Raw genomic sequence first — 20,248 nt, 5'->3', positions numbered from 1 at the left:
ATTCTTTTATCCATCATAATGGGTTCCTTAAATTAAATTTTTATTATGACAATAAAAGGAACTGGTTAAAAATGCATAAAATCAACTTCTAATTCTTACCCAAGAAGTAACAGGAGTTAAAACTCTCCCACTTGAAATGTCATGGGCTCCCTGCCCCTGAGTGGCTGCTTCCTCCCTGAGTGGGTTTTCCACAGGGCACCAGGGAGGCTGGGCCTGAAGGACATGACTGAGTTCCCATGGGTCCTGAAGAATGGTCTGCAGCAGGTCAGTAGCCACGGTGGCCTCTGAGCCTATCTACAAATTTTCTTCGGTGCAAATGATATGAGGATTGGTACATTAGAGGAGGGAGGCAAATATGGAGACAAATACTATGAAGACAACAAGTAGTTTTTTGGCTGTCACCGATGGGTTATATATACTCCTGACAGGAATGACAGAAACACATTCTGGGATGTAGATGGAAGCATGGTGCCCCATGAATGGCATCTTTGGCTTCATTGTATGACCAATGATTCTCCAACAGCAAAACCACCTATTGCTCATAAATTCATTTGGACAAACCATAAATTCAATGGAGTGGCACTCCAGAACAATATGCAGCTTATTCTACCACTAGAAAGAAGATTCGGGAGTGGGTCCCACCTTCAATACCTTACAAGTAAAGACAATGGAAAATAATTTAAACATTAAAATAGGGGGCTTTTCACGTAATTGCACTTTTACTGCTTACTATTAACTTGATTAAAATTGTTTAGTTAAGAAAAAAGCTTCAAATCAAAAAGTGGAACCAAAGTATATTGAAGTCATTCAAATGCAAACTACATAAATTCCTCATAAAATACTAGCATCAAGGTGGGAAAGAAAGAAATGCAATGTTGATGGGAAAGTTACTAAAATAACAGGCCAAATACATGAGAAAATGAATTCTTAAAACATTGGGCATTGGCCAGAACATGGCAGTGATCCCTGAGAGATGGGTCCCATGACTGCCCAAGCTTGCTGCCTTGAGAGCCTTTCCAGGCTGCAGCACAGGGACAGAGAAAGAGACCAGGCTGAGTCCCAGAGCTTCCCTGAGTTGAGGACACAGAGCTGAATGTCCATGGAGGCCCAGGCAGCAAGAATACACAGGGCAAAAGATGGTCAATTTAGACAGAGAAGAAAGCAGCTTTTCATTTGCGTAAGATCTGCAAATGATTCCTCGACTATTGAGAGACAATTGGCTCTTGGGCCTTTCCTGTGTAATGAGTAGCTCTATTACCCCTCTGGCTGGACAGCACAGTTTTGCTGCTTTTTAAGACCTAGACTCCCAAATTGGTTGTACTTGGAGGAATACGACTTCTTGGGTTGGGTACTAACTTAGAATAATTTCTATTTTGGTCTGGCCAGCTAAATGATGTAGGTGGTGCAATGCATGCTAATATCAAGAACCATTGCCAATCACTTGGTATTGGATCAATGGGAACAACAGCCTATACCATCTGAGATGAAATCTAACTCTCTTCCTCCATAGGCTTTGGTGGTGAGAGAGGGATCTTCAAAGGCCATCTGCAGAGCCCATCTCATCCATGACGCCAAGATGCTCTTAGTCACCTGAATATAAGCAACTTCTTCTCATCATAATTATCATGTTCTGACTTCTTATCCTTATTGATATGTCAGCAACGCTGATCATCTCACACTTTAAAATCTTAACTTTCCTGCTCTTTATTGCCCATCATTTTCTCTTGAATCACCAACTGTCCCTCCACATGTGTGAGGACTATCAGTGTTCTCCGAGAGTGTCTTTCTTGATTCCCTCATATCATTCCCTACTGTACTCATTATATTACTAATGCTCATTGTATTATTCTCTAATATTTATATTAATAGTACTCATCGTACCATTCTCTACTCACTGCGCACACTCTCCGTGTAATCTACTGCTATGTCTCCAACTTCCAGCTAAGGGATCAAATCTCCCATTTATCTCCAGAGCTGCAGAGCTCCTGACAAGTATTTCCAGTTGCCTTCTAGATCTTTCTACTTGTATATCCTATAAGTACCAGAATATGTGAATTTTCCCTGTGCCTGATTCCAGTTAACAGCACCATGAGTCACCAGAAGACCTAAACCAACCTGCCACTGCCACCGCGAAGAAATTTCGCCAAGTGCTTAGGCTTGAGTCTCTTGAAGTTACCTTCTCTATGCCTCTTAAACATTACTGAAATCTGTATCCACAGTCCTGTCTTTGTTCAGGCTTTCATGCATCCTTTTAAACATGGGTCTCTTTAGAATACAAAATAAACCATTTTAAACCCTTGTTTAAAAACTTTCCTGTTTTTAAAAAGAAGTTCTGTTTAAGCAGCACAGAGGACAGAACAGAGAACATCCTCCCTTCCACAAACACAGAGAATTAAAAAATTAAACATAACAGGGGGCCAGCCCGGTAGTGTAGTGGTTAAGTTTGCGTGCTCTGCTTAAGCGGCCCAGGGTTCACAGGTTCAGATCCTGGGCGCAGACCTACTCACCACTCATCAAGCCATGCTGTGGTAGCATCCCACATATAAAGCAGAGGAAGGTTGGCACAGATGTTAGCTCAGGGCTGATCTTTCTCACTAAAAAATAAATAAATAAATAAAATATAACAAAATATTTTAATACGGAGCTGAACTCAAGAGACAAACAGGGAAACGTACCAGAAACAAAGCGGGATCCAAAGCCAGAACATTAAGCCCATGCACTGCAACGATCATACAGTCTGTGGTTTATTGGACCTATTTGGCTGTAGGGAAATATCCAAGTAGAGATAGGAAATATAGTTTTGAGGCCATATAAGGTGAGGATCTGGAACCAAAATCTTTAAGTGGGATTCAAGGAAAGAAAGACTGTCACCAGCTTTGCGGAAGTGCCAAGGAAGATTATATCTGCTCAAGGTTTTATGGAGATAAAAGTCCCCCATGAGAAACTGAAGTCTCATGTCTGTCACACACACAGGTGTGAATACAGTATTATATTACCCGAAGCCTGAGGGAATCTGCAATATGATAGTATTTTAATCTGAGCATTGTTTCTGAATCAATGAAACCCTTGGAGCATCTAACAGAAGGAAAGGCAAAACTACTCTATAGCAACCTGTCCATCACTCAGCATGCATGTGACACCCTCATAAATAAATCATATGTGGTGAAGATGAGCTCACAAAACAAGAGGAGATGATTTGTTGAGAGAATCAACAAACGTACTAGAGAGATTAGCACTACCAAGAATATGGGCTAAAGTAACAATCTGGAAGTGACCATAAAATAAAACTATCTCCTTAAAGCTGTTAAGGAGGTAAAAGAAGGAAAAAAATAAAGACAGAAGGAAAGGGCAATATGAAAATAATGGTCATTTGAAAAAGAGCACTTATAACACCATAAGATGAAAGATTTAGTAATTGAAATTAAAAACTCAATGAACTGGGGAACAGCATATTAATCATAGTTAAAGAAATAATTAGTGAATTAGAATATGGCTCTGAGAAAATTATACATAAAGGAGCACACAGAAATGAAGACATGAAAAATAGAAAAGAAAGGTTAAAGTAAGATCTATCTGGAGAATAGAATAGAGGGTCCAGCATATGTCTAAAAGGAATTATGAAAGGATAAGTAGAATGAAAGAGAGGGAATATTTGAAGAGATAATAACTAAGAAACTTTTAGAATTAACAAAGGACTTGAATTCTCAAATTTAAGACTGGGACTCAGGAGAGATTGTCCCCAGACCAAAGACATGAATTCTCAGATTTTAGGAGCATATCATGGGGCACAAATAAAAACCAATCTCCCTCCTATACACATGATAGTGAGACTGTAAAACATCAATGACATAATAAAAATCTTAATAGCAGCTAGAGAGAAAAGACAGATAGTCTAAAAAGGAACAATTGTTAGTCTGGTAGCATACTTCTCACCAACCCTAACAGAAGCCAGAAGATTATGGAAAAAGATTTTTTAAATGCTAATGGAAAAATAACTATAACCAGGAGGAAAAAGATGGCACACTCAACTCAATACTTGAGGAGAATTCAATAAATGGACTAGCTACACAGGTAAAAGCAGGGTTTAGAAAAAGCATCTGGGCATGAGATAGTACAGAAAGGCTTAACAACAGCTAGAAGCGATATAACTCCTAAGCCTAAGGGAATAAGAGGGAGGAGCAATCACTGGAACCCGTAGAAAGTTGGTAGGGAAGGCCACCTAATGGTAGCTTTGGTCTTTGGTCAAGGGAAGCAGGCAGTGATCAGAGAAGGGTGGAGGAAATAATAACCCCATCCTCCTTCTCTTCTCTGCAACCTCTTTCCTACCAGAGACCCCCATTGCTTTTCCCAATTTGAAGCCAAAGAGATGTTGACTCCGTCTATATAGGTTGGGTTCTTGGGCAGTGAGAAGAATGCAGAAGGCTGGAGAATGAGTCTGGATGGGGCAAGAGAATAACACCCAATACAACTGTCATCCCCAAATCCTGCACAAACCGAACTATCCTTCAAACCTGAGCTCAAAATAAAGATTTTTCCAGGCAATGACTGAGAGATTTTGCTACACCAGATAGCTGAAATAGCTGGTAAAGAATATATGTACTTCAAAATGAAGAAAATAAGTCTGAAAGAAAGAATAGGTTAAAGACAAATTAGCCAGCAAAATAATTTGTAAACTTTTAGTAAATCTATAGAAGTAAAGGTTGTTAATACAATAATTGTAATAATAATTAAGGAGTCAGGGGAGATGGGGAGTAAATAATGCCAAACAATGATTTTGGATATGGAAGGCAATGGTGATTAACATTACAGCATGAAAGTACCTGTACTGGTACGAAGAAGATAGAGATATTTATTAATTTTATACCTAACCCTTGACGTTAAAAAGTGTAGTGAAGGGGCTGGCCTGGTGGTGCAGCAGTTAAGTTCTCACATTCTGCTTCTCAGCTGCCCGGGGTTCGCTGGTTCGGATCCCGGGTGCAGACATGGCACCACTTGGCAAGCCATGCTGTGGTAGGCATCCCACGTATAAAGTAGAGGAAGATGGGCACGGATGTTAGCTCAGGACCAGTCATCCTCAGAAAAAAAAGAGGAGGACTGGCAGTAGTTAGCTAGGGGCTAATTTTCCTCAAAAAAAAATGTAGTGAAAACTACAAAAAGAATAGAAATAGAATGTTTAACTTCCAAAAAAGTAAAGGGGAAACAGGGAATGATGAAAATGGAATGAATCCAGTGAAAAGCAGAAAAATGCAAAAAAAAAAAAGATAAATAGAAAATACAAATAAGATAGTAGAAATAAATTCAACTACAAAAAGAAGGAAAATAATTGTAAATGTGCAAGAAGGTAATTGAAATGTAAATGAAGTGGGCTTTCTGGTTAAAAGACAGAACAGTGACCCTGCTATGGCTCCTCGCTAGCCCTTCAAAGGCTTTTGCAACAATATATACAAAGGTCTGACTCTGAACTTTACAGGATTCTTTTGACTGTAAGTGACAGAAATCTAACTCAAACTTGCTTAGGCAAAAAAAGGAAGGGGGGAGTTATTTATTTGCTTACATATTCTAGCACAGGAGAGTGAGAAGTCGCGAGAACTAGAGACTCAAACTACACTAAGATGGTCTCTCTTGTTTTCCAGGATGCCATGCCTGACTCCTCCTTGCAGAGTTCAGTACTTCCTTCTCAGGGTTCTGAGAAACTGGAATATAACTACATAATAACTGTCACTCCATTGCTATAATTGTTTATTTACACGTCTGTGCCCCTGCCCCAGTTACCAAATCCTTTGGGAACAAATATTGTGTTCTCTTCATCTTCGTATTCTTATCCCTTAGCATAGTTCCTGACACAGTAGTTAGCTAATAAATGCTTAATGAAAAAAAGAAAAAGAATGGATGCCTCAGATGGTTCTTATTTCTACACATGTTCTCTCTCCTCTATTAGGATGTCAGCTTCTTCAGGTAGTCTCATTCCATCTATTTCTCCATTCAGTTCTTATGCTTAACATATAGAAGGCACCCAATATATATTGGGTGATGCAGTAAAGGAATAAAAAGGACTCTCTTCCTTCTTTTTACATACAACTGACCAGTAAAAATTCAATGTTATAATGTGTATGTTCAGCTTTAAATTTTCAAATATAATTCTTAAGTTATTACAAATGTGCTTTGTACCAAACACTGTGGTCAGTAAGCGCTGACTCCGCTGAAGCAGGAGTGAATGGAGCTGTGTGCTCCTACATCCCAGATCCAAGTCTGTCTATACAAATATGAGCTCACCCTCCACTGGAGCCTTTTTCCACTGAGTTTCAGTGGTTCCTCAGTATTCTCCACAAAGATACTTTCAAGCTGCATCAGTAATTTTTAATATTACCACATGTCAATCAACAAAAGATTATGACCCATTTCCTCTAATACTACTCCAAAGAGGATATTGACTGAACTGACAACATTTAAGTAGAGCCTTAATTTGTAGAATTAGCGAAAGAAGAGAATAAAAAGCCATCAATTAGCAGAAATGCAGGTAATCATATAAAAGATTAGCAAAGGCACAGGTTGGGTAGTGCATAAAATGAGTGAGGGCAGGGCAAAACTTGCCTGGGAAGCCAATTCTCACCCTCCTTGTTCCTCCACCTTCCTAATAGACATTAAAAGCGCTTAATTAAAACCAGTAAAGAAATTACAGCAAGGAAAAAAAATGGAGCGCACCCGGTATAATTAACATTCTAAGTGCCTTGGAAAGCCTGCCTAGAGTAGTTTTTTCCAAGCTTGTCAAGTTTCAGAGCTCACAAATCTCGTCACATAGCTCAGCTCAGGTCTCGGTCTCCCATCCCCACTACGGTTCTTCTTGGCTTCCTGAGACCGCATGCATTTCCATACGCTTATTGCGTGTCTCATAAAATGCATCGCCTCTATATGAAAAATGTATGAGACACATCATACTGTGCAAAACAATGTCTCCAAATTGGCCAATTACATTTTGTGCAAGTTCAGAATTGTTCATAATGTTTCTAATACTCTGTGTGCTCCTGGCTGTGGGAACTGTGTTCTGCATAGTTAAAACAGAGGATTTGATAGCTTAATTGCGCTTAATGAATGAAAAGATGTTTAAAAATAACATGGAGAGTGATGCCAGTGTTTTTTAAAGGTCTGCTTTAGCATTTACAAATTACATAACTCTTTTGAGCAAGGGGGAAGTATATAATTTTTAAACTGTTTCAAGTGGCTCGTGGTTCTTTCTCTCCTGTCTTTCCAAAATAGGAAGTAAATCCCCCATGCAATATTTCCATTCCTTCTTATCTGCTGCTATATTTATCCCCAGGTGGCTGTTCCTCTCTTCTGACCCATCCTTGCTGTCTGGTTCCCATATGTTAATCTCAGCCGTCCACTTATCCCGTGGACCCACTTCCTGTGTGTGTCATTTTTTTCTGTCTTCTTCTATTACTTAAGTACACACTCCCTATTAACTCTTTTCCTTCTGATGCTTGCCTCAAATTGCCTTTGTTAGACTTTATCCTGCCTTTTATTTATTTCTTATCATAACTCTTCTAGTTTTCCCAACTCTTCTCTGAGGTCATCTCACATTTCTAATGCGAGCACTGCATTGCAGACCTATGTGTTGCTGACCTAAATGTTTTGTAAAACCGTCTGGTAACAAAAGAGAATTGTAGTGATCTTTTCATGAAGATATTCTCCTATCATTAATATATGGGAAGATGTCCTTTCTCCATTCCCACTGAAGCCCGGCCAAGAGATATTTGTATGACCTTCAGCAGTAAATACCTGTGTTAAACACAAAGAACTTTGAGACAGTTATTCTCTTGCAATAGTGGTTACTAAGACAAATTAAAACTATCCTTTTGAGGAGTCTTTAAAAATAGAAAACCATGTTTAACTCCATTCACAGCAATACCTTCTTTCCCTCCACTCGAGAGTATTTATGACCTGAGCCACTCAGCTCAACAACTAATTACATACTGCTTTATAGCTGATTATTTTGTGGATATATCGCTTTGCTTTGTGGTTAAATTGTTAAGTTCTTTGGCACAACGGTTTTGTCTCCATTTATATCACCTTGTAGTTAGTGATTTGTTAACACTAACTTAATCAGAGTACGTTCGTGATGGATGACTGTTTAATAAATACTGTCCTAATTAAGGAAAAGAAGCCATGGAATAGAGACAAAATTTTCTCGAGATTCCTTCCAGTTTATGATATTTCTGCCTTCCAGCTCTTTCATGAATTTCCCTCAAAATCACATGCCAGTATACTTTGCTGGTTTCCTCTATTCCTTAGGCCTCACTCAGCTCCCTTCTCACAGATTTTTATTATAAATCTTCAGTAGAAACTGGAGTCAAGTTCAGATGCCACTCAGTCTTCCTAAGAGAACCATTTATCATGAAAATGGCTATATTCACATTGAAATGTTTGGAATTAAAAAGTCCAGTCAGTTCTGTGGTTCAATGTTTTAAGACAGCATTTTCCAAAATATGTTCCACAAGAAGTCATGAATGCTACACAAAAAATTTCCCGAAGCAAAAGAAAAAGTTTGGAAAAGCTGATTGAAACAATGTCAAAGGAGTTTCTTTACTATAGGATTGATCAAAAACCTTTATGTGAAAATTATTGCAAAGAATCTCAAAGGAGCAATACGGCATGTGGTTGCTTAAGCACAGAAGATTGTTCTCAGCAGAGTGGTCACCAGAACACATTTTGAGAAATGTTACAAGACTGAATGGATGAATAAAATAATTTTTGACTGAATTAGCTAACTGACATCCATCCTTTTCTAATGGGATGTGTATGCCTGGTCAGCACATGCTGCAACCAAGCTTTCACTTAGAGCCGCCACTTAGAACTCACCAGGCTCCTTAAATTGATCTTACTTATTAGAATTCCTCCTTTGGAGCTGTTAATCTGTCATACCTGTTGGACATAAAGATACATGACAGAGATTGGGCCAAAAAAAATCAATATTTCATAAGTACTTTAATGGTAGCAAGCACATTTTATATTTCTTTTTTATCTCTGTCCTCAAGATAGACCTTGGCAATTGCTTCTGTATCTAAAAAGACAATCAGAATTGTGAAGGGAAAGGGGCCATGTCATAGGATAAAAACTTAAAGGAGAACTGGGATTGCATAGCTATCTTCAAATGCCTGAAATAGATTCAGCTTATTCTGTTTCACTCCAAAGAACTGAACAATGGATGAATGGAACAGAGGGATCATTAAGTCCAGCAGAAGCATCTGTAGCCCTACAGCCATCCAAAAGTCGAAAGAAGTTGTAAGTTTTCAATTATTACCTTTTGACAATGCTATTGAGTAGATTTCTATATTTGGAGTAACACTGATATTCTGCATCTGAAAAGCAACAGAACATTTTCATGTCAATAACCACTGCATTATCAATCACATCTGATCTGCTTTGCCAATAAAAAACAAGGAAATTTACTTAAAGGAATACCGTATTTTTTTTTTAAAGATTAATTTCTCACTCCCGCCAAGGCTGACATGGAGTGAGCTGCCCTCTTCCGTCCTGCAGCGTATCCATCTGGGATGTGACTCCACAGCGGCCATGGTGGGGCATATGGGTGAGTCAAGGGTGGTCTGAACAGGAGAATTTTTTCTTCTTCTTCTTCCCAAAGACCCCCAGTACATAGTTGTATATTCTAGTTGTAGGTCCTTCTGGCTCCTCTATGTGGGATGCCGCCTCAGCATGGCTTGGCAAGCAATGCTAGATCAGTGCCCAAGATAGGAACTGGTGAAGCCCTGGGCCACCGAAGCAGAGCCTGCGAACTCAACCACTCGGCCACAGGGCTGGCCCCAAGAAATACCGCCTTTTAATTATAATTTTATAAATATAGCAGAGTGACTTCCAAATAGAAGGGGCTCAACAAGTGGGGCTGTTATTGAGTTGCCAGCTTTTCGTACTAATTTCCCCACTATAATTCTTAGCAAACTCTATTTTCACCTGTTTAAATTGCTTTTATCTGACAGACTTCAACATTCATTCCAGCTTTGAAATTCTATTGGCTCTCTGTCTCCTAAATGTATTTCCAGGGAAAACATTTCTCCTGAGAAGTCTCTGGCAAAGTTGGTATGCAAGAAATGAATCCTGATTCTGTACAGCTCCCTTGCCTCCTCTGTAGAAATTTTCTTCCTGCCTTACACATCAATGCTCCAGTCTTTCCCCCTATTCCAGGCTCTTTCACATCCTCTGCTTTGCTCACAGCTCCCTATCTTTTTATTCTTCCTCATCCAGTGTCAGTTTTGAGTGAAAGCTCTACCACAGGATCAGGAATTAAAATGAAAAACTATCAATGAAGAGTGAGAGAGATTAAAAATCCTCCATGTTGTTGGGGTCAGCCCAGTGGCATAGTGGTTAAGTTTGCATGCTCCACTCTGGCGGCCCGGGGTTCGCAGGTTCAGATCCCGGGCACGGACCTAGCACTGCTCATCAAGCCATGCTGCGGTGATGTCCCACATAAAATAGAGGAAGATTGGCACAGATGTTAGCTCAGCGACAATCTTCTTCAAGCAAAAAGATGAAGATTGGCAACAGATGTTAGCTCAGGGCCAACCTTCCTCAAAAAAAATCCTCCACGTTGGCATATGGTTTGCCTTCATCTCATCTTAAGTCAAACACTGACTGGTGGTAAATAAGTGCAATATGTGATCAGTGCAAGGACCTAGTTACTTACAGAATCATCATTACTTCAGTTACACTTCAATCATACACATCTCAAAAAACATTCAAATAGGAAATAACCGTTTAACTTTTAACCTGTATTGAACTCATTACATTCCAAACCCTGTCCTAACCACTTTCCATGTATTAACCCAGAAGTATTTAAAACCAAGGTTTCTCCATAATTATTGGTTTATAATTTATCACTTTAATTGATGTCTTATTTCCCACAAGCTTATCCATACATTTTTCATACAACACATGAAAAAATGAGTAAATTTTGCAATTGAGATAGCCCATTATTAAAGATCAAATGTGGGTTCACTGTATATACACATAACAAGCAATAAAGTGAGCCTCAAATTAGCATTTTCTATTTCATATATATTAAAGCAATATATATCCTAAAGCAATGTCAAATTAATAAACATATTGCATATCTAGTGTTATCAGCAGACATTATAAATCAAAGGCAATGTGTTAAAGGGAATTACAAAAGATATATTTCTAAAAGAGATTGATGTTTTAAAATGAGATGACTGGAACATAATCAGGCTTCTTTTTTCAATCCAGATATTTTGATCCTTAAATAAGTTATGATAAGAGTTTTTACACTTATATACTCAAATAATAAGCCTATATATTGCTCCAACTCCTACTGTCAGAGCTATAACGATCACAGATCATTTTTAGAAAAGCTTGAAAATTGTGTGAAGTCTGTGTCTTCACAAAAGCAAACATCCGGCAGTAAAATGACTTTAGAAGGATTTAGTATCCAGTTGCAAGATTGCATACCTCTTTTGCTATTTCATTATTTAAGGATATCTTTCTTAACGTATTTTCTGAAATTAACACTTTAAAATAAATTTATTATCTTCCACTTCTGGTCAAGACAAAGTAAAAGAGACTGGATTTACCCTCTTGCCTAAAACACCAAAAAAGAAATTTATGCAATAGTGGTTGTCAAGACACTGGACGTTGGGGCAGAGATGGAAAACAAATGAGGTGAGCACTATGACTGCCCCAACTTACTTCCTTGAGGGAGTTTCCAGGAAGTGTAGAGAAAAATGGAGAAAACTAGGCAGAGGCTGGTGGACTACCTGAGTTGAGGAGACAAAGTAGATCATTCACAGAGACCAAGGCAGATAGAGCCCTGGAGAGGAGAGAGTTCCACAGGCAGTAACTGCAGAGATGTCCAGAGATCATCTTGAGTCACCAGCATGTTAATCAGAGCAAATGTATGAAAAAACTACTGGAGGCCAGAGAAAGAACTACCCACAGGATTAGAGGGAACATTACCCAGCACTCACACAGGGCAGGCAATAGTGCCTGTTCCCACTAGTCAGACTGAAAAACCTTATTTCCACAAGGCATTGAGCAGAGTACTCAGAAGGGACTTGCCTCAGTAGTTGGGAATAATTAGCCCTGAATTAAACACTGTTCTGGTCCCACCTACCAAATCGTAAAAACAAGACCCAAAAGGGCTAACTGAACTACAAGGAACTTAATTACACCCCAGAACAAAGCCCAAGACTATTTATAGGAATACGAAAGTATCTAGTGCCCAAAAAGGTAAAATTTATAATGTTGGCATCCAATCAAAGATTATTAGAAATGCAAAGAAGTAGGAAAATATGACCCATAATGAGAAAAAGAAAACAGTTAAAAAACTAACTGATGCAGACGTTAGAATTAGTTCACAAAGACATTTTAAAATTATGTTCCAAAAGTTTAAGGTATAGAAGAGATTTTAAAAGACTCAAACAGAAATACAAGAATATCCCGCATCCAACCAGGTAAATTTCACAATATCTGACATCTAATCAAAAATTGCCAGGCACAGAAAGAAGCAGGAAAATGTGACCCATAATGAAGAGAAAAATTAATCGATATCAACAGTAACTGACACATATGTTCAAAGTTGTTGAGACATAGAAGGTGTAAATAAGGCACAAATTAAACTTCTAAAGATGAAAACTACTATGTCGGACAGGAATAATGCACAGGCTAGACATCGCAGAAGAAAACATTAGTGAACATGAACATATGATAAGAGAAACTATCCAAAATGAAACAAAGAGATTCAGAAGAACAGAAATAGAGAATCAGGGATGTTGAGAAATTTTAAAGCAGCCAAATATACATGTAATGAGATTCTCCGAGGATAGGTTTGGTGGACGGCACAGAAAAAACAATAGCTAAGAGTTTTCCAAATTTGATGAAAACTCTAAATCCACAGATCCAAAAGTACACATCCTAAGCACAATTTCTTCAACAAAGTTCAAGAATATATATAGTAACGCAAAAGTAGCCATAAAGAAAACTGCACCAAGGTATGTCACAATTGAATTGCTCAATATCGATGATAAATAGATTATCTTAAAAGTGGTCAGAGATAGGGGCTGGCCCCGTGGCCGAGTGGTTAAGTTCGCGCGCTCCGCTGCAGGCGGCCCAGTGTCTCGTTGGTTCGAATCCTGGGCACGGACATGGCACTGCTCATCAAACCACGCTGAGGCAGCGTCCCACATGCCACAACTAGAAGGACCCACAACGAAGAGTATACAACTATGTACCAGGGGGCTTTGGGGAGAAAAAGGAAAAAAATAAAATCTTTAAAAAAAAAAAAAAAGTGGTCAGAGAAATAAAGACACATTATGTACAGAGGAACCTAGACAAAGAATCCAGAAGATTTCTCATTGAAAACAATGCGAACAAGAAGACAGTTAAGAAACATCTTTAAAGTACTAAAAGCAAGTAGCTGTCAACCTAGCGTCATATATCTCACGAAAACATCCTTCAAACATGAAGGTTAAATAACGATTCTTTCAGACATACAAAAGCTAGAAGAATGAGTCGATGTCTAGCAGACCCCTGCCATAAGAAATGTTAAAGTAGGTCCTTCAGGTGGAATAAAAGTCACCCCAGATGGAAATATGGATCTACAAAAAGGAATGAAGAGCACTGTCAATGAGGCCTACATGGGTAAATAAATAAGATGTATGGATCTACAAAAAGGAATGAAGAGCACTGTCAATGAGGCCTACATGGGTAAATAAATAAGGTGTTTGTAATAGGCGCAAACTGAAAACAACCCAAAGGCCCATGAACAGATATTTACACCGTAATATAACCAATAACTGCACAGTACAACTTTTCTATACAAGATGCAGTTGTCATTTCTGAAGAGTATTATAAATTGGATTTTGATTTCCTCTTTAACCAAAGAAATTATGAATGCGTTCACTTTCACATCTTTAGTTTCTGGGATTCTTAAAATATTAATTTCTTTTTTTATTATTGCTATATTTGTTATGTGCATTTGTCTAATATATCCTCTTATTTTTAAAACTACTTTTATTATAAGAAAGATTTTGCATAATAAATTTAAAAGTCAGAGGACAGAATGGTCTCATGTTAAAACAAGTCTCCCTCCGCTTAGCACACTTAGATCTTCTGAGGAGTTTCCGTTATCACATTACATAAAATGCTTACCCCTGTTTCTTGATTTATAAATCCACATCTGTTTTCTCCCTTTTATGACAAATAAAGCACTTACATTAGGACCCACATCCCATACTCACTCTAAATCACTATTTCTGTTTTTTATATTACCATTGACCTCTTATTCATCATTGGAGGTGGCCTTTATAGCTCTGAATAACTAATCTGAACCTTTCTTGTAACCTTTTATATAAGAACATATAGTAACTCAGTCTAGGCTAATAAACAATGCTTATTGCAGTTATTTATAAGATCTGCTTAAAAAAATAGGCGAGATTTATTTCGAAAAGTCTTGTTACGTTATGAGATACTATCCATCCAGATACAGTAGTTCGTCATGAAACAAATGCCAAATCTCATCCTTTTGCCTTTGAAAACTTCTAATATATGAAAAGCTTGACTTCACAGAGGAGCTGGGCTCGCAGCAAGTAGGGAAGAAAGGAAGAAAGAGATAAGTGGAGGGTTGTAAGAGTGAAAGCCCTGAGCTAGACTCGAGAGGAGGAGATGACGGCAGGTGGCTTACAGTCCGGCACCATTCCTCACTGAGAATTTTGAAAAGAAGTCCTGATGAAAGAGATATGTTGGTAGCACCCATCTTAGACATCTGTCAGAATAGCATCTCACCTCCATCAGCAGAGTCTATGGATTTAAAAATTACAAACCAACCACAATAATAACAGGAACTGCAATATGGAAAACGATGTATTTTCAATATTAAGTGGAAAGTACATCGTGTTGATATTTTTTCATTGAACTCTGACTTATGGACAACTTCAACATTGGTGCATTGTCCTCCTATTCATTTTCACACACCTTCTTTTGTGTACTTACATAGTCCCTACTGCACATCACTAATATGCAGAGAGTTAAAGAACAGTTGACATGTGTTCACATGCATAATAATATTCAACCCATTTTCATAGAGTATAATATTGCTGACATACATCCCAGTCTCTAACTTGGGTATAAGAAAACAACAGAAAAGAAATAATTCTAGTAGATAATTTGAAAAATTATAAAATTAAAAACCCACAAAAAATTATCAGGTCATAAATTATAGCCCATAGAGTTTCTTTCAATCTCACAGCCAGGCCCCATGAAATGCACCAGATAAACTTTAGTATCTCTCACTGCTCATCAACCTTGCTATGACCCACTTGCTCACTTCACTCCCTCCTGTCCTCGATTCCTCTAGCTTCTGACCTTATTATACATGCTAGTGACCTATTGCTCATTCTCCTCGTTGCTGGGATTTAACATCCAGGACTGTCTAAGTTCCTTTTGAAAGATGGTTTCTACCTTTGGGTTGCCTTGGGGAACTACATCTCTCAGTTTTAACCAGCATAAGGCCTTCTATTTCAATACCACCCCAACTTCTACATTGAGTAGCACATTCACTGGATTGACTCAGGCCCTTTAAGAGGATCCTTCTTTTTTTTTCTTAGGAAGATTAGGCCTGAGCTAACATCTGCTGCCAATCCTCCTCTTTTTGCTGAGGAAGACTGGCCCTGAGCTAACATCTATGCCCATCTTCCTCTAGTTTATATATGGGACGCCTACCACAGCATGGCATGTCCACTACCACTACTTAAGTAGTGCCATGTCCACACCCAGGATCCAAACTGACGAACCCCAGGCCACCAAAGCAGAATGTGCGCACTTAACTGCTGTGCCACCGGGCCGGCCCCAGAGGATCCAATATTTTTTTTAAATGGTAGGGGCTCGCCCACTGACACAGTGCTTAAGTTCACACATTCTGTTTCGGCAGCCTGGCGTTCACAGATCTGGTGCAGACCTATGCACTGCTTGTCAAGCCATGCTGTGTAAGATGTCCCATATATAAAGCAGAGGAAGATGCACACGGATGTTAGCTCAGGGCCAGTCTTCCTCAGCAAAAAGAGGAGGACTGGCAGCAGATGTTAGCTCAGGGCTAATCTTCCTCAAAAAAAGCAAAAAGACAAATAAATTACCAAATACCTCTCTGCCATATTACTGCATGTTTCAGAGAGATGATGTTCTGTATTCAGATAATAATAATACGTTGTGTTTCCATAGAGCTTTCCAGTTTGCTCAGTGCCTTCCCATATGATCTAATTGATTCTCACAATAATCTTCAGCATTATTACACTCATTTTACAGATTTTTATGATGTACAAGAATCATAAAGATTAATAACTTCTTTCTGTAATGATGGACAAGTGTGTTGCAGACCACTCTTTCCGTGACGCCAAACAAGAAAAGCTGAGCTATATGTGTATGCATACATACATATATTATTTCTTTGAAGGCATTAGAGAGTTTCCAAAGCTGTAAGGACTAAGGAGCCAAGATGCCAAAAGGAAGAGAAACTTAGAGGGGCAATGCCAACATCCAAGACTGCTTTTCCGCTTAAGTCATTCTGGAGCTCCCAAGTGGCTGCTGAGATATCAGAAAGCTGAGCAAAAATTGGCAGCTTAAGAGGCGAAAAAGCTGAGCAAAACTTCTTACAGTTTTATCAGACTGAGGGACAAAATTTGGCCTTCAGAAAGAAAAGTCCATATTAATCTACCCAGGCCTTTATTTCAGAACACAGAAGGCCTCCACCTTAGGAACAGAAAGAAACCAAAATTAAATCAGTGCTCACAAAGACTGAAGCCCAGATTGGAATTAACTCAATCTCTGATTGGCTTAAGGTGATTGACCATATCCTAGCTGCATGACAGATGCAAAACTAAATTCTCTAGGGATGCAGAAATCACCACCAAAGGCTCAACTTATCTCCGCAATTGTTCATATCTGATGTCCACAGTCAATCACACATTACTAGGCATATCCAAAAACAGGGCTCTGTGGCCAAAAAGCAAGATAAATAAAACAGAAACAGACCACAGGAGAACTAGATATTAAGTTATTAGACATGTATTTTAAACTATCTCTTAGTAATATGTTGAAGAACTTAGATGAAGAGGTGGAGAATTTTATCTAAAAAACAAGAATCAAATGAAAATTCTAAAGCTGAGAAATGCATTAGCTAAAATTAAAACTAATAGATGGGCTAACAGAAGAAATAGACACAAAGAGATGATTAGCGAAACTAAAGGTCAAAAGAAAATATTCAGACCGAAGCACAGGGGACAAAAGGAGGGGAAATAAACTTGGGGGTGGGGGGGAAGGATATGTAAAAAACATATGGGATTCCAAGATAGTGTTTGAAGTCCCAGAAGGAGATAAAAGAGAGAGTAGTTCCAAAGTAATTTTGAGGAAATAATGGCCTGAAATTCTCCAACACTGAAAGAAGACATTAAGACACAAAACCGAAAAGTGCTACAAATTCTAATCAGGATAAATTCGAAGAAAACTATATCTAAGAATGACAGTAAAGCTGCTGAAAACTAAAGACAAAGAGAATTTTGAAACAACCAGAGGAGAAAACAAGATATTTCCTGTAAAGAGAATCAATAAGCCTGAGGGCTGACAACTCAGCAGAAACAATGGAATCCAGATGACAATAATGAGAACTACGTGTGCTGAAAGAAAATAGCTAATTACTAAATGCCAGTCTAGAACCTATTTCCAACAAAAATATTCATCAAAGCAAAAGCAGAAGAGACATTTTCAGACAAATAAAATAGATCCATATTAAAGCAAACATTACAGCAGAAGAAGGAAACTTCAAGAAGGAACAAGATGATATGTGAAAATGCAGGAAGGAATAAAAGCAATAGAAAGGGTAGACATGTAGGCACATCTAAATTAATACTGACTACGAGATAACAGCAGTATCTGTGGGCTTAAAAACATGTTGAATAAAATACATGAAAACAATAACCAAAGGTGGGAGGGAGAAAATGGAGTTAAAGTGTTCTGAAGTCCTTTAATTATCTGGGAAATGGTAAAAGTACATATATATATATATATATATTTGTGTGTGTATACATATATAAGTATATTATATATATTAGCACTGTGTGCTGTCCACTGACAGGCCCTAGAAGCAATGGCAACAACAGGCACATCCAATATCCAGATCTTGGTTTCTAAGTACCATTCTCCAATAAAAATAACAAGGGTTCATTAAAGAAATTAGATTCTAGGATTGAGGCAGGGACTATAGAAGATGGGCCTAGAGTACCCCTTAGTGCCGAAAAGTAAAGAAGTACTCTAAAAACAAAAATACAGACATATGTCAAAAGGACACAGGAACCAAGCTGAAAACTTTCCCCATGGCCAAAGCTGGGACAATTTGAGCAACAAAACAAATAAAGTAATATAGATTATAACCCAAACTATAAAGTAAATATACACGAGTCCATACGGATATAAATAAATGATTAAATAAATAAATGAGACAAATCTTTCTTACAGAAGAATTCCAAATAATAGGTGAAGATAGTGCATGTTGCAGGAGATGGAGCTGAATAACCCCCATCACCAATGACTCACTTCCAAAGAATACAATAAGAAAAGGAAAAACATAACTTTGAAATGGAGAAACCTGGCAAACACTACTTTAACCAAGCGATGAAGGTTGACATCACCAGCGATTTCATGTGGATATCATGTATCGTCTGATATAATGTGATGAGAAGGGCATTTCATCTCTGTTGTATTCTTTCCAAAAACCCATAACCCCAGAATAATAACAAGAAAAACAACAGAAAACCTCAGATTAGGGACATTCTATAGAATAACTGGCTAGTACTCCTTAAGACTGTCAAAACGACGATGAAAAATAAAAAATGCTGAGAAACTGTCATTACCAGAAAAGACTAGAAAGACATGACAGCTAAATGCAATGTGGTATGCTGGATTGAATCCTGGAAAGAAAGAGGACATTAATGGAAAAACTGGTGAAATCCAAATAAAGTCTGGGGTTTAGTTAACAGTAATATATCAATGTCAGTTTCTTAGTTTTGATAAATGTACCATAGTAATATAAGATGTTAACAGTGTGAGAAACTGGATGAAGAGTATACAAGAACTCACTGTATTATCTATGAAACTTCTCTGGAAGCCTAAAATTATTCCAAAACTGAAAGTTTATTAAAAATATCCCAACATACTTTTTTTGCAGAAATTGACAAGATAATTCTAAAATTTACATGGAAATGCTGTGGGCCAAGAATAGCGAAGACAATCTTGAAAAAAGCTGGAAGACTTATGCCACAAGATATCAAGACATCACAAATCTATAGTTGTTAAGATATTGTGGTATTAATCAGGAATAGACCAACAAAACAAAGGAATAGAATAGAAAGTCCAGAAACAAACATATATACAGACCCTTGATTTATGACAAAGGAGGGACTAATGAACAAAGGGGAAATTTTAAAGATGTTTTTTAATAAACTCCTGACAAATTAGATATTCGTATAAAAAAATGAACCTGGACCCTATCTCATTCCATACACAAAAGAATCAATTCTAGGGGCCAACTCCATAGCCAAGTGATTAAAGTTCCATTTGCTCCACTTCAGTGGCCTGGGTTCACAGGTTCAGATCCCGGGTGCAGACCTACTCCACTCATCAGCCATGCTGTGGAGGCATCCCACATTCAAAAAATAGAGGAGGACAGGCACAGATGTTAGCTTAAGGCTAATCTTTCTCATCAAAAAAAGAAAAAAAGAATCAATTCTAGGTGGAATGTAGATGTATACATAAAAGGGGGAGAGAAAGCTTCCAGGAGATAACATAGGAATGTATCTTGATAACATGAGGTAGGCAACAATTTATTAAATTAGGACACAAAAAAGCATTAATCATAAAGAAAATGGGTTCTAAATTAGACTACAAATCAGTAATAAAAATACAGATGGCCTCATAAAAGCAGATGACAAGAACTTCACATGATAGAATGCCAAATGACAAAAATAAAAACCTGTGATGAACATTTGCTTCTTTATTAATCATCAGGTAAATGTAAACTTAAGCCACAGTGAGATATCACCACATACTCAGCAGATTAGCTAATATTCAGAAGACTGGGATTACCCAGTGATGATGATGATGTAGAACAATTGAATTCTTGTACAATGCTGGTGGGAATGCAAATTGGTACAACCACTTCGGAAAATTGTTTTTATAT

The 20,248-nt window shown here is 38.0% G+C and overlaps 1 pseudogene; it reads left to right on the top strand.

The window, feature by feature from the left end:
• The first annotated feature begins 222 nt into the window (after window positions 1-222).
• On the top strand, window positions 223-662 carry LOC100629253 (NADH dehydrogenase [ubiquinone] 1 alpha subcomplex subunit 12 pseudogene; annotated as a pseudogene).
• Window positions 663-20,248: the final 19,586 nt, after the last annotated feature.

The sequence above is a fragment of the Equus caballus genome, chromosome 6 (genome assembly GCF_041296265.1).
Source record: "Equus caballus isolate H_3958 breed thoroughbred chromosome 6, TB-T2T, whole genome shotgun sequence".
Lineage (NCBI taxonomy): Eukaryota > Metazoa > Chordata > Mammalia > Perissodactyla > Equidae > Equus > Equus caballus.
Note: the sequence above shows the minus strand (reverse complement) of the source record. Positions and strands in the feature narration are given on the sequence as shown.